This window comes from Acanthochromis polyacanthus, chromosome 22, assembly GCF_021347895.1.
Source record: "Acanthochromis polyacanthus isolate Apoly-LR-REF ecotype Palm Island chromosome 22, KAUST_Apoly_ChrSc, whole genome shotgun sequence".
Classification (NCBI taxonomy): domain Eukaryota; kingdom Metazoa; phylum Chordata; class Actinopteri; family Pomacentridae; genus Acanthochromis; species Acanthochromis polyacanthus.
Genome location: NC_067134.1, coordinates 2,958,039 through 2,973,827, shown reverse-complemented (window position 1 = coordinate 2,973,827; position 15,789 = coordinate 2,958,039). Strand labels below are relative to the sequence as shown.

The 15,789-nt window shown below is 43.0% G+C and overlaps 2 protein-coding genes across 17 annotated transcripts in view; both read right to left on the bottom strand.

Moving 5' to 3' along the window:
- Positions 1-15,519, bottom strand: part of LOC127531975 (gastrula zinc finger protein XlCGF26.1-like) — an 84,461-nt gene extending 68,942 nt beyond the window's left edge. The window contains exon 1 of one of the 2 annotated variants that reach the window (XM_051942754.1): positions 15,323-15,519. The gene's annotated coding sequence lies outside the window, so the exon portion shown is untranslated. Of the gene's footprint in view, positions 1-14,523; positions 14,643-15,322 lie in introns of those variants that run through there. The other variant, XM_051942759.1, reaches the window with a different exon arrangement.
- LOC127530226 (NACHT, LRR and PYD domains-containing protein 3-like) overlaps positions 1-15,789 on the bottom strand; it is a 499,749-nt gene that overhangs the window by 203,592 nt on the left and 280,368 nt on the right. The gene's annotated exons all lie outside the window — the stretch shown is intronic.

Sequence of the window (15,789 nt, the reverse complement as noted above, 5' to 3'; positions counted from 1 at the left end):
TGGACACACCAAAAAGTCAATTACAGCCACGCCCTAAACCCAACAGGAAGTCGGCCATCTTCAATTTGCTGTAAATTTTTCAAACTTAATCGCTTCTCGGGAAATGAATTGCCTTTTTGGGGGCCTTATCATGAACCAAAACGCGTGAAATTTGGCGTGCACATCAGGACTGGCGAAAAATTTGATATTTTATGGGAGTTGCGCATGTGTGTGGAAAAATGGCTCTATAGCGCCACCTGCAAAATTGAAAAAGTGGTCATTAGGCCAACTTCCACAATGTTTTATTTACAGCTACAATATTTGGTGGGCATATGCACCACATCAGGACACACCAAAAAGTCAATCACAGCCACACCCTAAACCCAACAGGAAGTCGGCCATCTTGAATTTGCTGTACATTTGTCAAAATTTATAGCTCCTAGTGGATACGTCTGAGAGAACTGAAATTTGGCCAGTACATGCACCAGACCTTTCTGATGAAAAGTTATCAAAAACTCAACCAGAAGCCAAAAGGTGTGGCCATGGCAGAGCCTCAAACAACTGATCCTTCGCCATGAAACAGGAAGTGGTGTCTAATTCTTCTCAACATGCTCCAATCTGCCTGAAACTTTACATGTATGATGACAGTCCTGTCCTGATGTCATCCACATAGGGATATTCATTGACAGTCATAGCGCCACCTTGTGGTTTCAGGAAATAGACATCTTTTACACTTTCATGCCCTATTGTTACCCGGTTGATCATATTCACTTCAAATGCAGTGACAACAGCCTAAACACATTGATGATGCATCCCAGTGAAAATGGTGACTTGTCATCAAAGGGCGTGTCTGTGGCGGCCAAACCAATTTCGATGTTTCGCCATGAAAATTTAACAATTCATATCTCAGCTGAACAAGATCCTATCTGCCCCAAACTTCACATGATGGATACCAGGTCCAGTCTGAACACATCCACACTCATAAATTCTGAAAAAGTCATAGCGTCACCTGTTGGTAATAGTAAGTTTAAGGCCTTATATTGTCAGGTACAATGGCCCCAAACTTAGTGATATCATGCTGGAAATTGGTCAGTCGAGTCTTCACCTCTTGACAATCCCACACTGTGAAGGGTGTGACATTTCATGCAACGCTGTTGCCGTCGCAACCAAATATCGCCATGCAAAACAAAGTGCTGTTTGACAGGTTAGAAATACTCCAATGCTCACTAAAATTACCACACACATCACCATCGACCCAAGGAACGACACAGTATGCATCTCGGCACTGCACATGCTATAGCGCCCCCTACAGTATTTTTAACAAACAGCCCCCCCAGCACATTTCACCTACATCCATGAAATTTGGGAGGCTTATAGAGCACATCAGGACGCACAAAAAAGCCTCTTGGAGCCATGTCCTAAACCCAACAGGAAGTCGGCCATCTTGGATTAATTGTGAGATTTTTGATGATTTTTCTCATTTTTGAGAGTTAATACCTCCTAGGCCATAATTCCAGGAGACCTGAAATTTTGTCAGTCCACACAGCAGGACTTAGTAATGAAAAGTTATCTAAAGTATAACCAGAAGCCAAATGGCGTGGCCATGGCGACCATCAGAGTTTTGATGCTTCGCCATGAAACATCAACTGCTGTATAACTCTCCTCTGCATGCTCCAATCTGCCTCAAACTTTCCATGTGTGATCACAATCCAATCCTGATCACATCTACAGGCCAACAGACACTCTCAGTCGCAGCGCCACCTGTTGGAGGGACAGTAAATGCTGTATAACTGGACTCTACATGATCAAATCAGCCTGAAACTTTTCATGAGTGATCAGAGTCCAACCCTGATCACATCCACTGCTTGAAATACACTCTGAGTTACAGCGCCACCTGGTGGTGGATGGGCAGGAAATGCTGTATAACTAGTCTGAACATGCTCCAATCTGGCTGAAATTTTACGTGTGATTAAACTCTGGTCCAGATGTGATTCAGAGGCCGGCACACACTCTCAGTCACAGTGCCACCTGGTGGACGTGCATGGATTCGCCGACCAGCGTGGATGCGAGGACCCGTCCATCGCTGCTTGCAGCTTTAATTATTATTATTATTAGGGTCCGAGCACCGAGGGTGCGAAGGACAGGCGGTGCAAGGGCACCGACTGTCCAAGGCACCAGCGGTGCCAAGGACCCTATTGAAACCCTCGGGTTTATTATTATTAGGGTCCGAGCACCGAGGGTGCGAAGGACAGGCGGTGCCAGGGCACCGACTGTCCAAGGCACCAGCGGTGTCAAGGACCCTATTGAAACCCTAGGGTTTATTATTATTAGGGTCCGAGCACCGAGGGTGCGAAGGACAGGCGGTGCCAGGGCACCGACTGTCCAAGGCACCAGCGGTGCCAAGGACCCTATTGAAACCCTAGGGTTTATTATTATTATTATTTTTTTTTTTTTTTCTCCCGTAAAGTAAATTGGCTTTTTGGCGGCCTTATCATACTCCAAAACGCGTGAAATTTGGCATGCACATCAGGACTGGCGAAAAATTTGATATTTTATGGGAGTTGCGCATGTGCGTGGCAAAATGGCTCTATAGCGCCACCTGTAAAGTTGAAAAAGTAGTCATTAGGCCAACTGCCACAATGTTTCATGTACAGCTACAATATTTGGTGGGCATATGCAGAACATCTGGACACACCAAAAAGTCAATTACAGCCACGCCCTAAACCCAACAGGAAGTCGGCCATCTTCAATTTGCTGTAAATTTTTCAAACTTAATCGCTCCTCGGGAAATGACTTGCCTTTTTGGCGGCCTTATCATGAACCAAAACGCGTGAAATTTGGCGTGCACATCAGGACTGGCGAAAAATTTGATATTTTATGGGAGTTGCGCATATGTGTGAAAAAATGGCTCTATAGCGCCACCTGCAAAATTGAAACAGTGGTCATTAGGCCAACTTCCACAATGTTTTATTTACAGCTACAATATTTGGTGGGCATATGCACCACATCAGGACACACCAAAAAGTCAATCACAGCCACACCCTAAACCCAACAGGAAGTCGGCCATCTTGAATTTGCTGTACATTTGTCAAAATTTATAGCTCCTAGTGGATAAGTCTGAGAGAACTGAAATTTGGCCAGTACATGCACCAGACCTTTCTGATGAAAAGTTATCAAAAACTCAACCAGAAGCCAAAAGGTGTGGCCATGGCGGAGCCTCAAACAACTGATCCTTCGCCATGAAACAGGAAGTGGTGTCTAATTCTTCTCAACATGCTCCAATCTGCCTGAAACTTTACATGTATGATGACAGTCCTGTCCTGATGTCATCCACATAGGGATATTCATTGACAGTCATAGCGCCACCTTGTGGTTTCAGGAAATAGACATCTTTTACACTTTCATGCCCTATTGTTACCCGGTTGATCATATTCACTTCAAATGCAGTGACAACAGCCTAAACACATTGATGATGCATCCCAGTGAAAATGGTGACTTGTCATCAAAGGGCGTGTCTGTGGCGGCCAAACCAATTTCGATGTTTCGCCATGAAAATTTAACGATTCGTATCTCAGCTGAACAACATCCTATCTGCCTCAGACTTCACATGCTGGATACCAGGTCCAGTCTGAACACATCCACACTCATAAATTTTGAAAAAGTCATAGCGCCACCTGTTGGTAATAGTAAGTTTAAGGCCTTATATTTTCAGGTACAATGGCCCCAAACTTGGTGATATCATGCTGGAAATTGGTCAGTCGAGTCTTCACCTCTTGACAATCACACACTGTGAAGGGTGTGACATTTCATGCAACGCTGTTGCCGTAGCAACCAAATATCGCCATGAAAAACAAAGCCCTTTCTGACAGGTTAGGAATACTCCAATGCTCACAAAAATTACCACACACATCACCATTGACCCAAGGAACAACACTGTATGCATCTCGGCACTGCACATGCTATAGCGCCCCCTACAGTATTTTTAACAAACAGCCCCCCCAGCACGTTTCACCTACATCCATGAAATTTGGGAGGCTTATAGAGCACATCAGGACGCACAAAAAAGCCTCTTGGAGCCATGTCCTAAACCCAACAGGAAGTCGGCCATCTTGGATTAATTGTGAGATTTTTGATGATTTTTCTCATTTTTGAGAGTTAATACCTCCTAGGGGATAATTCCAGGAGACCTGAAATTTTGTCAGTCCACACAGCAGGACTTGGTGATGAAAAGTTATCAAAAGTTTAACCAGAAGCCAAATGGCGTGGCCATGGCGACCATCAGCGTTTTGATGCTTCGCCATGAAACATCAACTGCTGTATAACTCTCCTCTGCATGCTCCAATCTGCCTCAAACTTTCCATGTGTGATCACAATCCAATCCTGATCACATCTACAGGCCAACAGACACTCTCAGTCGCAGCGCCACCTGATGGAGGGACAGTAAATGCTGTATAACTGGCCTCTACATGATCAAATCAGCCTGAAACTTTTCATGAGTGATCAGAGTCCAACCCTCATCACATCCACTGTGTGAAATACACTCTGAGTTACAGCGCCACCTGGTGGATGGACAGGAAATGCTCTATAACTGCTCTGAACATGCTACAGTCTGGCTGAAATTTTAAATGTATGATTGGACTCTGGTCCAGATGCGATTCAGAGGCCGACATACACTCTCAGTCACAGCGCCACCTGGTGGACGTGCGTGGATTCACGACCAGCATGGATGCGAGGACCCGTCCATCGCTGCTTGCAGCTTTAATTATTATTATTTTTATTTTTTTTTTTCTCCCGTAAAGTAAATTGGCTTTTTGGCGGCCTTATCATACTCCAAAACGCGTGAAATTTGGCATGCACATCAGGACTGGCGAAAAATTTGATATTTTATGGGAGTTGCGCATGTGCGTGGCAAAATGGCTCTATAGCGCCACCTGCAAACTTGAAAAAGTAGTCATTAGGCCAACTGCCACAATGTTTCATGTACAGCTACAATATTTGGTGGGCATATGCAGAACATCTGGACACACCAAAAAGTCAATTACAGCCACGCCCTAAACCCAACAGGAAGTCGGCCATCTTCAATTTGCTGTAAATTTTTCAAACTTAATCGCTCCTCGGGAAATGACTTGCCTTTTTGGCGGCCTTATCATGAACCAAAACGCGTGAAATTTGGCGTGCACATCAGGACTGGCGAAAAATTTGATATTTTATGGGAGTTGCGCATATGTGTGGAAAAATGGCTCTATAGCGCCACCTGCAAAATTGAAAAAGTGGTCATTAGGCCAACTTCCACAATGTTTTATTTACAGCTACAATATTTGGTGGGCATATGCACCACATCAGGACACACCAAAAAGTCAATCACAGCCACACCCTAAACCCAACAGGAAGTCGGCCATCTTGAATTTGCTGTACATTTGTCAAAATTTATAGCTCCTAGTGGATAAGTCTGAGAGAACTGAAATTTGGCCAGTACATGCACCAGACCTTTCTGATGAAAAGTTATCAAAAACTCAACCAGAAGCCAAAAGGTGTGGCCATGGCGGAGCCTCAAACAACTGATCCTTCGCCATGAAACAGGAAGTGGTGTCTAATTCTTCTCAACATGCTCCAATCTGCCTGAAACTTTACATGTATGATGACAGTCCTGTCCTGATGTCATCCACATAGGGATATTCATTGACAGTCATAGCGCCACCTTGTGGTTTCAGGAAATAGACATCTTTTACACTTTCATGCCCTATTGTTACCCGGTTGATCATATTCACTTCAAATGCAGTGACAACAGCCTAAACACATTGATGATGCATCCCAGTGAAAATGGTGACTTGTCATCAAAGGGCGTGTCTGTGGCGGCCAAACCAATTTCGATGTTTCGCCATGAAAATTTAACGATTCATATCTCAGCTGAACAACATCCTATCTGCCTCAGACTTCACATGCTGGATACCAGGTCCAGTCTGAACACATCCACACTCATAAATTTTGAAAAAGTCATAGCGCCACCTGTTGGTAATAGTAAGTTTAAGGCCTTATATTTTCAGGTACAATGGCCCCAAACTTGGTGATATCATGCTGGAAATTGGTCAGTCGAGTCTTCACCTCTTGACAATCACACACTGTGAAGGGTGTGACATTTCATGTAACGCTGTTGCCGTAGCAACCAAATATCGCCATGAAAAACAAAGCCCTTTCTGACAGGTTAGGAATACTCCAATGCTCACAAAAATTACCACACACATCACCATTGACCCAAGGAACAACACTGTATGCATCTCGGCACTGCACATGCTATAGCGCCCCCTACAGTATTTTTAACAAACAGCCCCCCCAGCACGTTTCACCTACATCCATGAAATTTGGGAGGCTTATAGAGCACATCAGGACGCACAAAAAAGCCTCTTGGAGCCATGTCCTAAACCCAACAGGAAGTCGGCCATCTTGGATTAATTGTGAGATTTTTGATGATTTTTCTCATTTTTGAGAGTTAATACCTCCTAGGGGATAATTCCAGGAGACCTGAAATTTTGTCAGTCCACACAGCAGGACTTGGTTTGGAAAAGTTATCAAAAGTTTAACCAGAAGCCAAATGGCGTGGCCATGGCGACCATCAGCGTTTTGATGCTTCGCCATGAAACATCAACTGCTGTATAACTCTCCTCTGCATGCTCCAATCTGCCTCAAACTTTCCATGTGTGATCACAATCCAATCCTGATCACATCTACAGGCCAACAGACACTCTCAGTCGCAGCGCCACCTGATGGAGGGACAGTAAATGCTGTATAACTGGCCTCTACATGATCAAATCAGCCTGAAACTTTTCATGAGTGATCAGAGTCCAACCCTCATCACATCCACTGTGTGAAATACACTCTGAGTTACAGCGCCACCTGGTGGATAGACAGGAAATGCTCTATAACTGCTCTGAACATGCTACAGTCTGGCTGAAATTTTAAATGTATGATTGGACTCTGGTCCAGATGCGATTCAGAGGCCGACATACACTCTCAGTCACAGCGCCACCTGGTGGACGTGCGTGGATTCACGACCAGCGTGGATGCGAGGACCCGTCCATCGCTGCTTGCAGCTTTAATTATTATTATTATTTTTATTTATTTATTTTTTTTTTCTCCCGTAAAGTAAATTGGCTTTTTGGCGGCCTTATCATACTCCAAAACGCGTGAAATTTGGCATGCACATCAGGACTGGCGAAAAATTTGATATTTTATGGGAGTTGCGCATGTGCGTGGCAAAATGGCTCTATAGCGCCACCTGCAAACTTGAAAAAGTAGTCATTAGGCCAACTGCCACAATGTTTCATGTACAGCTACAATATTTGGTGGGCATATGCAGAACATCTGGACACACCAAAAAGTCAATTACAGCCACGCCCTAAACCCAACAGGAAGTCGGCCACCTTCAATTTGCTGTAAATTTTTCAAACTTAATCGCTCCTCGGGAAATGACTTGCCTTTTTGGCGGCCTTATCATGAACCAAAACGCGTGAAATTTGGCGTGCACATCAGGACTGGCGAAAAATTTGATATTTTATGGGAGTTGCGCATATGTGTGAAAAAATGGCTCTATAGCGCGACCTGCAAAATTGAAACAGTGGTCATTAGGCCAACTTCCACAATGTTTTATTTACAGCTACAATATTTGGTGGGCATATGCACCACATCAGGACACACCAAAAAGTCAATCACAGCCACACCCTAAACCCAACAGGAAGTCGGCCATCTTGAATTTGCTGTACATTTGTCAAAATTTATAGCTCCTCGTGGATAAGTCTGAGAGAACTGAAATTTGGCCAGTACATGCACCAGACCTTTCTGATGAAAAGTTATCAAAAACTCAACCAGAAGCCAAAAGGTGTGGCCATGGCGGAGCCTCAAACAACTGATCCTTCGCCATGAAACAGGAAGTGGTGTCTAATTCTTCTCAACATGCTCCAATCTGCCTGAAACTTTACATGTATGATGACAGTCCTGTCCTGATGTCATCCACATAGGGATATTCATTGACAGTCATAGCGCCACCTTGTGGTTTCAGGAAATAGACATCTTTTACACTTTCATGCCCTATTGTTACCCGGTTGATCATATTCACTTCAAATGCTGTGACAACAGCCTAAACACATTGATGATGCATCCCAGTGAAAATGGTGACTTGTCATCAAAGGGCGTGTCTGTGGCGGCCAAACCAATTTCGATGTTTCGCCATGAAAATTTAACGATTCATATCTCAGCTGAACAACATCCTATCTGCCTCAGACTTCACATGCTGGATACCAGGTCCAGTCTGAACACATCCACACTCATAAATTTTGAAAAAGTCATAGCGCCACCTGTTGGTAATAGTAAGTTTAAGGCCTTATATTTTCAGGTACAATGGCCCCAAACTTGGTGATATCATGCTGGAAATTGGTCAGTCGAGTCTTCACCTCTTGACAATCACACACTGTGAAGGGTGTGACATTTCATGTAACGCTGTTGCCGTAGCAACCAAATATCGCCATGAAAAACAAAGCCCTTTCTGACAGGTTAGGAATACTCCAATGCTCACAAAAATTACCACACACATCACCATTGACCCAAGGAACAACACTGTATGCATCTCGGCACTGCACATGCTATAGCGCCCCCTACAGTATTTTTAACAAACAGCCCCCCCAGCACGTTTCACCTACATCCATGAAATTTGGGAGGCTTATAGAGCACATCAGGACGCACAAAAAAGCCTCTTGGAGCCATGTCCTAAACCCAACAGGTAGTCGGACATCTTGGATTAATTGTGAGATTTTTGATGATTTTTCTCATTTTTGAGAGTTAATACCTCCTAGGGGATAATTCCAGGAGACCTGAAATTTTGTCAGTCCACACAGCAGGACTTGGTTTGGAAAAGTTATCAAAAGTTTAACCAGAAGCCAAATGGCGTGGCCATGGCGACCATCAGAGTTTTGATGCTTCGCCATGAAACATCAACTGCTGTATAACTCTCCTCTGCATGCTCCAATCTGCCTCAAACTTTCCATGTGTGATCACAATCCAATCCTGATCACATCTACAGGCCAACAGACACTCTCAGTTGCAGCGCCACCTGTTGGAGGGACAATAAATGCTGTATAACTGGCCTCTACATGATCAAATCAGCCTGAAACTTTTCATGAGTGATCAGAGTCCAGCCCTCATCACATCCACTGTTTGAAATACACTCTGAGTTACAGCGCCACCTGGTGGTGGATGGGCAGGAAATGCTGTATAACTAGTCTGAACATGCTCCAATCTGGCTGAAATTTTACGTGTGATTAAACTTTGGTCCAGATGTGATTCAGAGGCCAGCACACACTCTCAGTCACAGCGCCACCTGGTGGACGTGCATGGATTCGCCGACCAGCGTGGATGCGAGGACCCGTCCATCGCTGCTTGCAGCTTTAATTAGGGTCCGAGCACCGAGGGTGCGAAGGACAGGCGGTGCCAGGGCACCGACTGTCCAAGGCACCAGCGGTGCCAAGGACCCTATTGAAACCCTAGGGTTTATTATTATTAGGGTCCGAGCACCGAGGGTGCGAAGGACAGGCGGTGCCAGGGCACCGACTGTCCAAGGCACCAGCGGTGCCAAGGACCCTATTGAAACCCTAGGGTTTATTATTATTAGGGTCCGAGCACCGAGGGTGCGAAGGACAGGCGGTGCCAGGGCACCGACTGTCCAAGGCACCAGCGGTGCCAAGGACCCTATTGAAACCCTAGGGTTTATTATTATTATTATTATTTTTTTTTTTTTTTTTTTTTTTCTCCCGTAAAGTAAATTGGCTTTTTGGCGGCCTTATCATACTCCAAAACGCGTGAAATTTGGCATGCACATCAGGACTGGCGAAAAATTTGATATTTTATGGGAGTTGCGCATGTGCGTGGCAAAATGGCTCTATAGCGCCACCTGCAAACTTGAAAAAGTAGTCATTAGGCCAACTGCCACAATGTTTCATGTACAGCTACAATATTTGGTGGGCATATGCAGAACATCTGGACACACCAAAAAGTCAATTACAGCCACGCCCTAAACCCAACAGGAAGTCGGCCACCTTCAATTTGCTGTAAATTTTTCAAACTTAATCGCTCCTCGGGAAATGACTTGCCTTTTTGGCGGCCTTATCATGAACCAAAACGCGTGAAATTTGGCGTGCACATCAGGACTGGCGAAAAATTTGATATTTTATGGGAGTTGCGCATATGTGTGAAAAATGGCTCTATAGCGCCACCTGCAAAATTGAAACAGTGGTCATTAGGCCAACTTCCACAATGTTTTATTTACAGCTACAATATTTGGTGGGCATATGCACCACATCAGGACACACCAAAAAGTCAATCACAGCCACACCCTAAACCCAACAGGAAGTCCCGCCATCTTGAATTTGCTGTACATTTGTCAAAATTTATAGCTCCTAGTGGATAAGTCTGAGAGAACTGAAATTTGGCCAGTACATGCACCAGACCTTTCTGATGAAAAGTTATCAAAAACTCAACCAGAAGCCAAAAGGTGTGGCCATGGCGGAGCCTCAAACAACTGATCCTTCGCCATGAAACAGGAAGTGGTGTCTAATTCTTCTCAACATGCTCCAATCTGCCTGAAACTTTACATGTATGATGACAGTCCTGTCCTGATGTCATCCACATAGGGATATTCATTGACAGTCATAGCGCCACCTTGTGGTTTCAGGAAATAGACATCTTTTACACTTTCATGCCCTATTGTTACCCGGTTGATCATATTCACTTCAAATGCAGTGACAACAGCCTAAACACATTGATGATGCATCCCAGTGAAAATGGTGACTTGTCATCAAAGGGCGTGTCTGTGGCGGCCAAACCAATTTCGATGTTTCGTCATGAAAATTTAACGATTCATATCTCAGCTGAACAAGATCCTATCTGCCTCAGACTTCACATGCTGGATACCAGGTCCAGTCTGAACACATCCACACTCATAAATTTTGAAAAAGTCATTGCGCCACCTGTTGGTAATAGTAAGTTTAAGGCGTTATATTTTCAGGTACAATGGCCCCAAACTTGGTGATATCATCCTGGAAATTGGTCAGTCGAGTCTTCACGTCTTGACAATCACACACTGTGAAGGGTGTGACATTTCATGCAACGCTGTTGCCGTAGCAACCAAATATCGCCATGAAAAACAAAGCCCTTTCTGACAGATTAGGAATACTCCAATGCTCACTAAAATTACCACACACATCACCATTCACCCAAGGAACAACACTGTATGCAACTCGGCACTGCACATGCTACAGCGCCCCCTACAGTATTTTTAACAAACAGCCCCCCCAGCATGTTTCACCTACATCCATGAAATTTGGGAGGCTTATAGAGCACATCAGGACGCACAAAAAAGCCTCTTGGAGCCATGCCCTAAATACAACAGGAAGTTGGCCATCTTGGATTGATTGTGAGATTTTTGATGATTTTTCTCTTTTTTGAGAGTGAATACCTCCTCGGGGATAATTCCAGGAGACCTGAAATTTTGTCAGTCCACACAGCAGGACTTGGTGATGAAAAGTTATCAAAAGTTCAACCAGAAGCCAAATGGTGTGGCCATGGCGACCATCACAGTTTTGATGCTTCGCCATGAAACAACAGCTGCTTTATAACTCTCCTCTGAATGCACCAATCTGCCTCAAACTTTACATGTGTAATCACACTGCAATCCTGATCAATTCCATAGGCCAACATACCCTTTCAGTCATGGCGCCACCTGTTGGATGGACAGGAAATGCTTTATAAGTAGCCTGTACGTTTTCCAATCAGCCTTAAACTTTACATGACTGATCAGAGTCCAACCCTGATCACATCCACTGTTTGAAATACATTCTCAGTCGCAGCGCCACCTGGTGGATAGACAGGAAATGCTCTATAACTGCTCTGAACATGCTACAGTCTGGCTGAAATTTTACATGTATGATTGGACTCTGGTCCAGATGCGATTCAGAGGCCGACATATACTCTCAGTCACAGCGCCACCTGGTGGACGTGCGTGGATTCACCGACCAGCGTGGATGCGAGGACCCGTCCATCGCTGCTTGCAGCTTTAATTTTAAATTGGTATTCAATTTTTGTTCAGACAAAAATAAATATGCCTTTGTTTGTGCCTGGCTTGTCTACCTCAGGAATTTAAAAAAAAAAACATTCTCTGATGCAGTATTTATTTGAAAAGAGTGTAAATAAAACAAAACAAGCTTTGTTGTGTTCGTATAATGTCTTAGTTTATGCCTGGTTTTAAATAGAGTTAACTTGATCTGAAATAAAGGGGAAAAAATCTTGATACTGTACTGATTTATTGAAAAGAAGGCAGTAGGCCTATTGTAACAAAAAAGGAAAAAAACAGGATTTGAGAGTTGACAAAACAGTTTCCACTTTCCAGTCATTTCCTATGCAGGTATAAAGAGGATAGGAAAAAAACAGTATTGTAAAACAAAAAAAAAGAAAAGAAGAGAACTGATGCAATTTTTTTGTCATTTGCTGCTAGGTCTAATTTGTATTGTAAAGAGCATAAGAGAAAACACTATTGCTAAAAAGAGAAATAATAATAATAATAAAAAATCAGTCATTTGCCTTTTGTGTTGTACATGATTCGAAGCGTATCGTGAGTTGAGTGAATCGTGGCATGCCTAGTTGTAACAGATCAAAGATTTTGTCTCATCTAGTGGGGCATGTGATGTACTGATGGAAGTCTCTCAGTGTCTGTTTTAGTGTGCAGTGGTTCATGTCTCCCAGACTGATGTTAGGGGAGTTGGACTGAAGTGTCTGGATGACCTGATGGATAAGCCCACAGGCATTTATTTCACTGGCCTTTGGACAGATATAGACAAGTTTCACAAATATCTGTGGAAGTTTCTGAGGCAGATATGGAGGGCACAGTGAAACAGAAAGCAGTTCTAAGTCAGTAGTGCACAGTTTCTTAAGCCCAAGCTTTCATTTGCTGGCTGATGTTGCTTCAATATTTCCACATAATGTTCTACCCTCTTGATGCCATCTATTTTGTGAAGTGCACCAGTCCCTCCTGCAGCAAAAACACTCCCACAACATGGTGCTGCCACCCCCATGCTTCACAGTTGGGATGGTGTACTCAGGCCATCCTCAGCCAGCATCTTCACAAGATCGTTTGCTTTTGTTCTGGGGTTGATGAGCACATTTCCCTCCAAAACAATCCTAACCTTAACCAATCTCCATCTTGAGCAGTAGGATGGCTTGACATTCCCATGGTGTGGATCTGTGCATGTAATTGTTTGGACAGATAAACGTCAAACCACAGCAATCTGGAAATTGCACCCAAGGATGAACCACACCAGTGGAGGCCCACAAATGTCTTCCTGATGTCTTGGCTGATTTCTTTAGATTTTCTAATATCGTCACACAAGGAAGCAGTGTGTTTGAGGTCTGCCTGAAAATACATCTTAATCTATCAAAAGCTTTCAAAGTCAGGACATCATCATCTTGAAGGCATAGCAATCTTAATGTGTCAAACTTCTGACTGTGAATAAAATAATAAAAATTCTCTAAAAAAAAATAAATTTCTCTTTCGTTATTCTGGCATTTAAAGATAATTTTGGTCATCTTAACTGACAAAACAGGAGAAGCATTGCCAGATTTAATGTCAGATCGTGTAAATTAAAAAAAACGGGTTATGTGTCGTTTATACAATGTAAGTAAACTTCTGGGTTCAACTGTCTGAATTTCTTGACAAGGAAAAGGCTGGTAAACTCACAATGCTCAAAAGTATTATTCTCTACCAAAGAAAATGCTGCTCTTTACCTTCCTCAACAACTTGCTTGAAAAACAAGACTTTTCTTCCGTTACTTATCTTCATCACCATGTAAGACATTTTCAGAAAGTATGATCAGCAGCTAGTTCAGCCTCAAACAAAAAACAAGCAGCTTCCTAGCAGTCCACCATTATATCCTCAGTACAGCTGCTTCTGCAGAGCTACATCTCTCCAGCCAACGTCACCTGGCTTTGGTTGGCCCATCTAACCAACTGGAGCAACTTTAGACATTTTAAAGAACAAATTCATGATAATAATGTTACAGTGGTATGTTTCTCACTTTTTGTGAAGAATCCATGTTTTCTCCGTTGTTGAGCTCAGACTAAATGGCTGCCAACATTCCTCTGCTCCTCCGTCAGACTCTCCTCCTCCTGCCAATCACCTGTCACATCAAACACATCTTCATTAGGATACCACTCTATACACAAGTGTCAGAGTGTCCCATATGTTCATCAGCCAACACAGAGGACACATTTCAACTCAATAGTTCACTTTTAGCTCTTTTCAGTTTCACCTAAAACTGATACAAATGAACTTAAACTGTTAAAAATAAGGAACATAGACAGAAAACAGACATGGAAAAAGGGAATAAAGAGAACCTAAAGATGCTACTGCAGGTGATTCAAGACAGGACTGCTGGTAGAAAACTGTTCATGCTGTAAGTTAGTGAATGTATTTTACTGCTCAGTGTTCTGTTTAAAGGCAGCTCTCACTCTCTGTTCTTTGCACTCTCCCATAGCGTCAAGTGTCCTCCCACTTTCAATGACAGGCGATTCTCATTGATGATTTTTCTCAGAGTTTGTGCAGTTTCCCCACTTGAAAAATGATGATCATCTACCCAGGGTTTGAGCAGGACTCCACTCATCAATCAGACAGTTGCTTTCAGAACACAAAAGGACAATGTTCACATCATTGTATTCAGCAAATAGTAACAACCATTCCTCATGGACATTTTCACCACATTGGCAAATGCTGCTCCACTCAATTTATGTTTGTCAACCTTAACACCACATAAACTGAAGCGACAAATCATGGCATGAGCAATATTCAACCCAATACTATACCACATATGAATTTATCTGCATTTGAAAGAATTGATTTTGAATCACAGTTTAACAAATTACTCTGAGCATTTTTTAAAACTATTTTATACTTTTTACTTCATGGTTTTAAAAGTATTTAAAGTGCATAAAGTGCTTTTAAAGTCCAATCCTTTCCAGATCCAATAAATAAATAAAGGGCATCGTAAAAACCCACCATTACAAACAGGATGAATTCACTGGTCTTAGCTGGAACCCTCTAATTAGCACCAATTAGCCTGCAATCTTATTTTCAACTGAACAATTACAAAACACACGAAAATTATTGGTAAACAGACAAAGTTTACAGCAAGCCGCTCGTGGCTGATCTCCGTGGCTAATGCTAATGCTAATGCTAATGCTAACACATACTGCAGTGGCACACATCGGCAGCTTAAACAGTCTTTTAGAGTCTCCAGAATTCTGCTCTTACCGGCTGCAACCCGGATTTTGGAGATGAAGGCAATCCTGCACAGTTTGCCGCAGATCTTGATCCTTTCCCAACAGAAACTCACGACCACTTTGTTTGAACTCGGTCATTCATTCTCAGTTCCTCCTCAGTGCTGCGTGTGTCCCCTTTTTTGCCGCCGGTGGCAAACCTGCAGCCGCAGATTGTTTCCGCCCCAGCTGAGTGTAGGACCTGTGCGTAAATGCTTCTCCTTTGAGTTTTTTTTTATTTTTTATTTTTTATTTTATTTTATTAACAATACACAATAAACTTGTACAATTTAACAACCATGGCTTTGGAAGGAAAAACATGAAAAACTCTTAAAATGGGAACAAAGTCAAGAGGTAATAAAATAAAGTAGGTAAACAATAATTAGATAATTAGACAAAAAATAAACAATAGTGCAACAAATTGTGCAAGGGTATGAGTCCGGAACAATAAATTCAGTTTTT